Here is an 11,369-nt window from a genome sequence, read left to right as displayed (position 1 = left end):
AAATACATGTGTGTGTTGTCTAAGCTACCCAGTCTGTGGTGTTTTGTGATGGCAGCCCTAGCAGATTAATACACAGGTATTCAAACAAATATTTGTACATGAACGTTCTTAGTAGCACTATTCACAATAGCCAAAAAGGGGAAACAACCCAAATGGTCATCAACTGATGAAGGAATAAACAAAATGTGGTGCAGCCACACAATGGGATATTAGTCAGCCTCAACAATGAATGAAGTACTGACACACGCTACCACGTGGATGAACCTTGAAAACATTATGCCAAGTGAAAGAAGCCAGGTATAAAAGCACAAATATTGTGTAATTCGCTTGTATGAAATATCTAGAATAGGCATATTCACAGAGGCAGGAAGTAGACTAGAGGTTACCAGGTGCTGGGGGTATTAGGAAATGGATATAGAGTCTCTGTTTGTGGTAATGAAAAAGTTTTAGAAATATAGCGATGGTGATTGCACAACATTGTAAATTTAATTAATACCACTAAATTTTACACTTAAAATTGTTAAAATGGAAATATATATATATATATATATATATATACATATATATATATATATATATATATATATATATATATATATATATATATATTACAAGAGAGCAGGGAAGAGAAAAAGGGAGGGAGAGAATCTAATGAAAAGCTTTACAGCTAAGGATAATATGCACAGAAATACTTACCAGGGCAGGACCATCGTAGGGCACGGGCACTGAGCGATACGACATGTCAGACGGCGCCTTACCTGGACCCCTCTGCCCACCTGACTTTACCTGCTGCTGGTGAGCTCCTGGCATGAGGACAGCTTCCCACCTCGAGCCTGTGTCTCTGTCTTTCTTCTCTGCCTGGGAGCTCTCTGACACCAAAGAACTTACCAGGTGCCACCCAGAAAAGCAGGAGACTTGATGACGCCAGGCACAGCCCCCAAACAGAGGATGAGTCCCCTGGCCTCCCCAGGAACGCCCTACAAGTAATTAAAAGTAAAAAATGTAGGAATTCATTTCTTCAGTCACAATAGCCAAATTTCTAGAACTCAGTAGCCCACATGTGGCCAGTGGCTACCATATTGGACATTGTAGATTTAGAATATTCCCCTTCATTGCAGAATATTCTAATGGGGTCCCCACAGTATTGGCCCCAGGTGCGTGCTCATGAGCACACTGTTTTTGGCTTTTCTCCCTTCCCAGCTCCCTCTCCCCACAACCTTCCTTGTGCTTCCAGGATCTCCTTCCAAATGAAAGACCTACACCCAACTCATCGTCTCAAGATCTGCTTTCAGGGGAACCTAAATCAATGCATTGGGTGACATCAGTAAGAGGGCAGCTGGGGTGACTCAGCTACCATCTGAGAGCCCCTGAAGGAGCTGAGGGACCATGTTCCTCATCTGTCCCAACCTCTCCAAAGGTGACAGGTGGAGGGACACCCAGAAACTGACATGCAAGGAGGCCAATGGACCTGAGAGCTGGGTGTAAGCAGCCCAGCCCCTCAGTCTCTGAGTGGTGGCAGCAGGGGTCAGAGCCTCTGGTCATCCCTTTCCCTGCTTCCAATCCTGCCTGCAGTCTGGCATTCGGGCAGAGGCCAGGGATGGGAATTCCCACCTAAAGGAACCTCCACGTTCCCAATGAAGACCCAGAGGCTCAGAGTAGGGAGGCAATTCCTCAAAGGCCACACAGCTGCTGAGGAGATGGACTGGTTCCCAACGCCAGGTCTTCTGATGCCCAGGCCCCTAGGGCCAAAATGGGGACCGTAGGAGTTTGGGGCAATGCAGGCTCAAAGCTGCCCAAACCAGAAGGGCTGGCACCTCCCAGATGGGGGTCTTTTGCAGGGCCCCAGGCTCTCCTTTGGGAGTGAGCAGCTGGTGCCCCTGCCCTGGTGAGCAGACTTCACTTGGCTAAAAGGCACATGGCTCTAGAGAGGCTGCTTCATGCAAGGAGCAGTTGGCAGAGTAACAGCGAGTAGAGGGACATCCTAGAACAGGGGGTTCCAGCCAGCTCAACCTTTGCCCCTACATTCTCTGGCTCCCTGGAGTCTCCCTGAGTGGGGCTGGACAGGGTGGCAGTCAGAGAACTCTGAGCCATGAGCATTGTACCAGGACACTGTCAAAAGTAAATTAACATTTTTTCCATTTCGCCTTTATTGCAAACATATTGAATGCTGTCACACAAACTCTATTTCTCCACTGACTCCTCCACTCCCTGGTTTCTCAGCCTGGGCTTCCAGGGCAGGCCTAGCAAAGGGTGAGGAGACAGGTCTCATGCCTCCTCCCCAGCAGAACCCTCACAGTTCCTCTTGCCCCAGAGACAAAGCCAAGTGCCAACCCCAGGCACAGGCCCACGACCCCCTGACCACTGACTCGTCTCCTCCGCTGGCTGCCATCCCTCCACCCTGTTCTGCCCCTCTCCCATAGGGTTAGAAATCCCAGAAAAGAAAAAGTTTCCACATCCACTAGCCATCAGCTCATGACAAAAATGCACAGAACTTAGACCTCAGGGCCCAGAGCCCGAAGTGTAGGCAGGTCCCCAAAGGGCTAAGGCTTTGCTGAGACCATTCATTCATTTGGTCAGAAGTTCAGGTCTAGCACACACTCCACGGGGCCGTGGGTGCACCAAGAAGGGCTGGGCACAGAGTTTGCCCTCTAGTGGGAGACTCAGCAAGGCAGTGACGGCACATAGCACGGTACTAACACCGTCCTGGAGGGCATCACCAAGGAGGGGACTTTTGAGTTGGGCAGACAGTTTGTTGAGTTGAAAGTGGGAAGGTGTGTTCCAGAAGGGAGGAATGCAGGTAAAAGATTAGAATAAGAACCAGTATGGTGTGGTTGGGGGTGATGAGCGTTTGGGGGTGGATGCAACATAGGTGGTGGTGTTAGGGCTGGATCAGGCTGGAGGGGCTGTCAAGGCCCTGGCCTCAGAGGGCCCTGAGGGACTGCGGGCAGTGGGGAGCCAGGGAAGGGCGTGGAGAGCTGGGGAATGACAGAGTCGAGTCTGCATCTGAAGGAGCTCCCTCTGGCTCCCCGTGGAGGGCCAGCTGGAGGGCAGAGACCAGTGATGTGGATGTTGCAATAGTCCGGGCCAGCTAGGATGAGCTCAGAAGGAAGGCAACAGCAGCGAGGGGAGAATAGTCACGGGATCGCATGGGTCGGCCTTGGTCGACAGACTAACGGCACAAAGGGTAGGGGTGAGGGACAGGGAGAAGACCACGTGCTGTCAGCATCTCTCCCCAGGAATCAGGTAGGTGGTGCAGTCCTTCCCTGAAAGGGGGAGCCCTGGGGAGGAGCAGAGCTGGGAGAGCAATGACAGCTGAGTTCGAGGACGCGTGGGCCACCCAGCTGGGCACGCCAGCTTGGTTCTGGACGTGCTGGTCTGGAGCCCTGCGGAGGGCACGGCAGGACATCCCATCTGGGGACTGCTGGGGCAAGCCTCAGTCCCAGTGTTTGGTAATCAGGCACTGGATCGGCAGGAGCTTGGTGAGGAGAGAAGAAGGCCTGGGACGCTCACCAGCATGAGGAGGGGCTTGAAGGATGGCTCTGGGGGAGGCAGGAAGAGAGCAGGCTGGGGGGCAGGGAAAGGAGCAGTTGTACTTAGTGACAAGAGCTCCAGCACCGTCCCTCCAACCATGGAGGACTGGGGACAGAAGCTGGACTGGAGAAGGTTCCGGAGATAGTGGCCAGTGAGGAAACTTGGAGCTCAGCTGCCTCCAGTCTCTCTGAAGAAACTTAGCTGCGGACGGATGGAGAAAACTGGGGTGGAGAACACCAAGAGGGACTTTTTTTACTTTAAGATGAGAGGGAATTCAGTGTAGTGATATGCAAAGGGCTAGGAAGCGTTTGCAAACACAGAGAGCAGGCATGACTGCAGGGTGAGGTCTCCGTGTCCAGAGAACATCTAGCACTCAGTGGACAGCTTTTGGATAAGGGAGTGAGCAGGTACAGGTGGCCAGAGCAGGCTCAGGTCTCATATAGGATCCTTCATGTTGGGGAGAGGGGAAGGGAAGGCCAGCTGAGCAAGGGGATTTTGTAGATGGGGGCAGGATAGGGCAGGAGTCTCCAGGGGGCTACATATGTACTTAGAGGAAATGGGGGAAGCAGAAGGAGGTCCTCCACTACCTGTGCCCCTCACGCTTCCACTCTCTCCATCATCCAAGAGCACATAGAACTTTGGGAGTGGGCTGGAACAGACACTGCTTGCTGCGCAGAGCAGGGCAAGAGTGTGGGGCTGCTAAGGGCCTCAGACGGAAGGCAAGGGGCCTGGGCCCAGCCCCGCCCTGCCTGATGCCACATGTGACCCGGAGCAGACCCCTCTGTCTTCTTGGAACTCCCACTTCCTCACCTGCAGATGGGGCCTTGGCATCAGCGTGCTGTTGGAGGGGTGCAATGTGGCATTCCATGAATCTTGTGTTTCAGACCTGTGGAATTCCAAGAAGTCAATACTGTATAATTCCAGACTCCTAAAATTCTGTAACATAATTTCTGTGTTACCACCAGGGATGGGTCCAGCAGACATCTCTCCCTTCAAAATTGCTCTGTCTGCCCATCCTAGCTGCCAGCTCTCCTTCCCTCCTTTCTCCCCATCAACTCTGGGCACAGCCAGCCTCGAACACGTCCCAAGCCAGCACTTGGCAGGCGGGCCCGTGATTCATGCCCCTCCAGCAGGCTTCGTGGCCAGCCCTCCCGCCAGAGTGTGCAAGGTACTCTTGGCCTCACTATGCACTCAGGATTAGCAGGGCGGGGGGGCTGGGGCTGCGGGAGACAGTGCTCTTCGTCCTCAGTGAGGCAGGGGGTATCCAGGCACGAGCAAGTCTGATGTGGATGCCAAGCTGGCCAGGGAGGAAACATCATCCCAGAAGCCAAGGCCATGTCTGGGACCCAGACAGCAGGGCGGGGTGGGGACATTCAAGGAAGGCTGCCACCTGTTCTATGTCCAGGGAATGAAGAAGAGCCAGGAGTCCAGGGCAGGTGGGGCTGCTCACCCCAACTCCCTGTCCCAATTTCCCCCCAAGGGGTCCCTTCCGACACTTCTTCCTCCCTCTGGGATCCTGGCTCACCCCATCCTCATTGCCCAGCTCCCCCGTCTTGGCTGAGAGCGTGAAGCCTGCTCCTGGACAGTCAAGGAACAGAAGAGGTCAGCTGCCTCCAGTCTCTCTCCCCGCACCCATTTCAGGTACCCCCATCCCTCCCCTCGGGCCATGCCTCCACCTTCAGACCATCATTTCAGAGCAAGACTATGTGTCCCCAAAAGCAAGCCTCCCAAGTGAGGGCTGTACACACACACACACACACACACACACACACACACACACACACACACAGAGATACACACTGTCACATATGAATATACACACACATTGAGATCAGCGTCCCAGGACAGGGCCTTGCCCGCCTCACACCATCATCCCAGACCACAGCTGTACCCTCCATCAGACCAGAATCCCCAGGCCACATCAAGAGTGACAAAAGAGGGGCGGCTGAATGGCTCAGTTGGTTAGAGCGCAAGCTCTCAACAACAAGGTTGCCGGTTCGATTCCCACATGGGATGGCGGGCTGCGCCCCTGCAACCAAGATTGAAAGCTGCGACAGGACTTGGAGCTGAGCTGTGCCCTCCACCACTAGATTGAAGGACAACGACTTGGAGTTGATGGGCCCTGGAGAAACACACTGTTCCTCAATGTTCCCCAATAAAAATTTTAAAAATAATAATTGAAAATTTTTTTTAAAAAAAAGGAGTGACAGACAGAAGAAGTGGGATCGGGGACCATGGGTAGCCCAGAGAAAAGAGATGAAGGAGGGTGCTGGGTCCGCACCCACCCACGAGCTCACTTGGTTCCGAAGGAATCTCTGTGCCAAGGACAGGTATAAACAGTTCCCAACTGAGTGTAGGAAGCCTGGGCTGGACCAGTCAGTGAGGGGAGGCTTCCTGGGGAGGTGACTTGAGAAGGGTTTGCCCTGTGGGCAGGGAGAGCCAGGGGCAGCTGGCAGCACTTTTGCATCTAGTGGGAGCAGTTCTCCACCCCTCCCCACCATGGCTGTGGCTGAACCCACCTTCCTCAGGCCTCCATGACCTGAGGCAGTCCTCACTCCAGACCTGAGGCTCTGCGGGGACGGAAGAAAGGGCTCAAGCTTCAGTCAGACCACCTGAATTTAAGTCCTCACGCCACCCCCATGCTACTTGACCTTTCTGAGGCAGGTTTTGCTCCTCTGATCTGGAGAGCAGGCACAGTAACAAGGACCCCCCCCCCCCCAGGCCCTGAGTTCCTGGCCTTAGGCCCCTGCTGGAGAGGGGCAGGGATCCTCAGCCCTGGAACCACCCAAGTGGGGATGAAGAAGGGACAGAGGCCCAGCTGCACATGGCATTCTTCCAGCCCCTGGTCTCGTCTGGTCTAAGCACTGAGACCTCTCCCCACGGAGGCACCCAGCCAAGCCCCTCAGATACTGGGCCAAATCCGGAGGACAGTTCAGCCCAGAGACAGAGCTCACTCCCTGGTCAGTCCTTAAAAGTCCACTGGACTGAGTTCTTCTCCTGTGGTGGAAGGGCCTGTGGTGCAGGGGCTGCATTCCCAACGTGCCATGGAGGGGGAGTGAACAGAGGTCACACCAGAAAACACCTGGCTCCAGGCCAGATCCTGGGAATGGGCCATAGAACCAGGATCTGGGGGATGGGGGAAGAGCAGTTAGGATGGGACTTCATTAAAGGAAGGAGGACAGTGAGGGAGACAGTGAGGGGAAGGGGGGTCAGAGAAAGGGGGTTAGTGATGGGGAAGGGGCTCACTAAAGGGGAAGGAGGGGACTCAGTGAGGGGAAAGGGTCCTCAGAGAAGAGGTTCACATGGCGAATGATCAGCAAGGGACCGAGGTGCCCCCTCTGACTCCCCATCATGTTTCCTCCTGTTCGGCTCTGCCACACAGCTCTCACTGGTAACTGACGGGAGGCCACACCCACTGGCCTCCTGCCTGCTGGGCTTGGTCATGCCACCTTGTCCCTCTCCATCCAGGGCCTCAGGAAAATCCAGGACAGATGGCCCAAGGTTGGAGCCCTCTCTGAGGACATCTCACAAAGGTCTGGGCAGTCAGATGGGAGAGATAGGGGCTCCAGCGCTGGGCAGAGTGGCACAGGGACGCCCATCTGGAGTTGCCCTGGGGAGGGAGGAGACATGGGCTAGAAGCAGATCACTGCAGACACAGAGACCCAAACTATAGTGTGTCAGCTCCAGGTGTGTGCTGGCCCATGGGGCAGTCACCAGCTCCCTCTCGCAGCCCAAGGAAGCCTGCCTAGAAGAGGAGGCATGAACTTTGAGCTGGCTTGAAGAGAAGGCCTGGTATGGCGTCCTAACCTTTGGGCGTGGAGGGACTGTCCAGGGGCAGGTAGGTGAGTGACAGATGTGGCAGGGGGAAGGGCAAGGCTGGGATGCAGAAGTGGACGGGCGCTATCACGCATAGCCTGGCAAGTGTTGTCAAGTAGGGTAGGATTTCATCTTAGAAGTAGTAACGGAATACACAGAGGTGTGCGGGCAGAGGAGGGGCCCCGAGGAGCAGGACAAGGAAGAGGGGGCCCGGGAGCTGTTCCCCCCAGTGTTGACGCTCTGCCTCCTCAGGCTGAGGGAACTTCTGGACTCTGCCCCACCCCACCACACACACACACACACACACACACACACACACACACACAATTCGTCCATGGAGGATGCACTGTAAAAGGAGAAAATGGGGTGGCTCATGCAGTTATCCCCAGGCTCTGTCAAGATCAAGGGTGACACAGGCTCCCAGGCCTCAAGTCACAAAAATCCAGAGGGACTGTGGGTCACAACTGATCAGTGCCTCCCCCCTTCTCACACCCCCCCCCCCAGAATGCAAGTTGCCCTGGAAATACTGTTTAGGTACAAACACTTCTACAGGAGACATCCTGGGGGAAAAGAAGTGGAGCAGGCCAGCTGGGGAGAGGCCAGGGGGTGGGGGCATGGAGAGACCCTTCCTGGTTACCAAGTCGCCCTGGTCCCTGAGGAAGTGCTGGCCAGGGCTAAATCTGCCTTTCCCATGGCCCAAAGGGAGAGCTAAGGAAGAGTGATAGCAAAGGGAGGAAGGACAGAGGATAGTCCTCGACCAGAGTCTGAAGGGCAGGATTCCACACCCTGCTCTGCTACTGGATCTGGGCCTCAGTTACTCCACCCGTAAAATGGACACATTATCCATAGCTCCTGTGACTCTGGTTTTCCATCTCTCATGTCCTCTGCTGCTGCCAGGGCCTCCCCTTGGAGGAGACAGATTTGCATGCCCTTCCCACTCAGCCCCTTGCAAAAGCCCCTCTCTGCCACCCACTTCCCTCTTCTGCGTGGCCAGTATGAGAAGGAGCAGCTGGGTGGGGTGCCACCAGGGATCCAGAGCTGGGGAAACAGGCTGGAGAGCAGGGTGGGGAGGATTTGGAAATTTGTAGAACCTTGACAGGAGCCCTGTGAGCCAGTGGGGCAGATGAAAGTGAGTAGGTGCCGGCGGGAGGTGCAGCAGGGCAGAGAGGGGAACAAAATCCGGGCACTTGGAGCTCAGAGCCCGGTGGACGGCCTCCTCCCAGCCTCAAAGAAGAAGCCAAAGTCACCAGAGGCCCAGGGCTGTGTTCATGTTGGGAGACACCAAGCTAGGCTGTGAGACGAGGCTCATGTGCTAGGAGACCAGGAGGCTAGAGGTGGGAGCCCCAGGGAAGAGAGAGGGCTCCCGGCAGGAGAGAGGCCTGGGACACAGGGCCAGGGACCTCCTGCGATTGGATCCATCATACTTGCTGTTCAGAGGAGGAGAGGTTCTCAGTGCCTGCCCCTCATATCCATTCCCTCTCCAGGAAGGTCCTAGGACTGCCCCTCGTGATAACGCAGACAGCCCCCCAACAGCCCAATCATACATGTACTCCACCCTTTGGAGGCTACTCTGTGTCCCTCAAATGATAGCTCATCTCTGGGAAAGAGGAAAGCAAAGAGTAACCCATTTTTCAAAGAATTCCATTTTAAATCATTTATCAAGCCCCTCCTCGGCCAGGCCCATGCTGGGCTCTGAGGATTCTCAGAAAAGTCTGCTGAATCCCTGCCCTTGAAAAGTGTCCAGTCAAGCAGGGAGACTGGTTGCTACACAGGCCATGGAGAATCAGAGCGCCTGAGAATGAGCCAGCAGAATGAGTGTTGCAGCTCGCAGGACAGGAAGGCTGTCAGGTGGGGGCTGTGGAGAGCAGGGCTGGGGCCTGGAGAAGCTGAGGAGGAGGGCTGGAAGGTGGGAAGGAAGCCAGGAGGAGGCAGGAGGGCACTGTACCGCACGGCTCAGCCGTTCAGACTGATAAGCCAGGAGGCTTCTGTCTCCATGGACCAGTGAAGTGGGAGCCAAATCAGAGTGGACAGAGGGGCAAGGACAAAGAGAGGAAGAGGAGGTGACCAGAGCCCAAATGCAGGAGTGGGGGGTAGCCGACAAAGGTGATTCCTGAGGATGAGGGGCTGGGAAGGTCAGGGACACACACGCACAGTCTGTCCCAAGGTCCAGGACCCAGGGCCCACCCAGGGCAGAAGCAGCCACATCCGCTATCTGCAGGCCCTCCCCCACACACCCACCAGCGACTCTGCAGATCACCACAGTGCTTGAACGTGAGCTTGACTGTAGGCACCACACCTAGCCTTTTCCAGAGCATCTCATGGCCCCATTCTTCCTCAACCACCCCAGCTGTCTTCTCAGTTTTCAGCAAACATTCACGATGGCCACTCTGCTCCAGGCCCCTGCTGCTTTGTGGCATGGAGGGAAATCAAGCATGGTCCTGGCCTAGAAAGGGAGGTAAAGGGAGGGCCCTGGGTGCCATGGCTAACATCTGGAAGAAGGAATCATTCCTCCCGGGAGGTGGGGACACTGTAATGAAGAGATGACTCTGGAGGCAAGTCTGGTCAAGGAGCAGGAGTTTGCCAGGCAGGCAAGGGTGAGGAGCTGTCATGGGCACAGAGATGGGGGGTCTACCGGGGTCCTCACAGTGAGTTCAAGACAGGCCGAGGCAAGAGCAGAGGTGAGCAAGGTCAGAATGTCAGCACCCAGGACCTGTCCCTGGAAGCCATGGGGGTTATCAAAAGGTTTTACTCAGGGAGGACCTACAGGGTGTGATCATCAATATGGTGAATGTTTAAATAAAAAGAATATTATTATTACAGTAAAAGACACATTGCCATTAGCCCCCTCAAAATACTCCCCCTCGTTTCAAGCATACTTATCCCATCATTCTTGCCACTTTCTGAAGCAGTTCTGGAAGTCCTCTTTCATGAATGTCTTTAGTTATGCTGTCGTGGCTGCCTTGATGTCTTGAATCATTTTGACTTTGGGGAAGAGCCAGAAGTCGCATGGTGCCAGATCCAGTGAAGAGGTGGATGAGGACACACCATAATGTTTTTATTTGAGAGAAATTGCCATACTGGAAGCGATGTGTGACATGGAGTGTTGTCATGATGGAGGATGATTTACGACACACTTTAAAACACACCTTCTCTCAACCGTAGCCCACACCCGATGACTGTACAGAACCAGTTGAAACTTGTCACACACTGTTACTAAGTTTCAACATGCCACTTCCTATATTGAAGATCCCTGACTTTCTGTTGGACGGCATTTGGCAGCTGCACTTACCATGTTTTGATCACAACAGAAAGTCTCCGTGTCACACATCACTTCAAGTACGGCAATTTCTGTCAAATAAAAACATTACGGTGTGTGCTCATCTTCCTTATTTACCGCATCTGGCTCTTCCCCAAAAGTCAAAATGATTCAAGACGTCGAAGCACCCACGACAGCACCACTGAAAACACTCACGAAAGAGGACTTCCAGAAAGTATCAAGAACAATGGGATAAGTGTGTTCGAAGCAAGGGAGATTCTTTTGAGGGGGGCTAATGGCAATGTGCCTTTGACTGTACTACATTGTTTAAAATTTAAACATTCACCATATTGCTTGATCACACTTCGTATGTTGTAGAAAGATCACTCTGTAGCCTGTGAGCAGACTAGCATAAAGCCTAAACTTAGTGGCTATGCATGCAGAAGAGGGGACAGATGCAAGAGGGGCTTAGGAGGAAACCTATAGGACTTGGGAACAGGGTGTAGGGATTTGAAGGAGAGAGAAGGAGGCAACTGGTAAGCCAGGAGGGTGGAGGTGCTGCCAGTGGACTTGGAGGTAGTGGAGGGGGAGCTAATCTGGTACCATTGCTGAGCCTCCCTAGAATCTGACAGCTTCACAACATCTGCGACATCTCAGCGATGATGTCCACAAGGACATCAGCACAGAGCTCGCAACTGAAGTCTTTAATAAGGATGAAGGGTCTTAAACAAAAGGCCAGAGAGCTAACAATGGATATAATGGGGAA

General features: G+C 53.9%; 1 long non-coding RNA gene across 1 annotated transcript; it reads right to left on the bottom strand.

Moving 5' to 3' along the window:
• Positions 1-686: 686 nt before the first annotated feature.
• Positions 687-10,450, bottom strand: LOC141570385 (uncharacterized). The gene is made up of 3 exons (XR_012494387.1): positions 10,224-10,450; positions 4,342-4,417; positions 687-977 (listed from the first exon to the last, which is right to left on the bottom strand). It is a non-coding gene; the product is annotated as an uncharacterized LOC141570385 (long non-coding RNA).
• Positions 10,451-11,369: the final 919 nt, after the last annotated feature.

Source organism: Rhinolophus sinicus, linkage group LG03, assembly GCF_036562045.2.
Source record: "Rhinolophus sinicus isolate RSC01 linkage group LG03, ASM3656204v1, whole genome shotgun sequence".
In the NCBI taxonomy this organism is placed as follows: domain Eukaryota; kingdom Metazoa; phylum Chordata; class Mammalia; order Chiroptera; family Rhinolophidae; genus Rhinolophus; species Rhinolophus sinicus.
The sequence above is the reverse complement of the archived record's forward strand: the minus strand, read 5'-3'. Positions and strand labels throughout refer to the sequence as shown.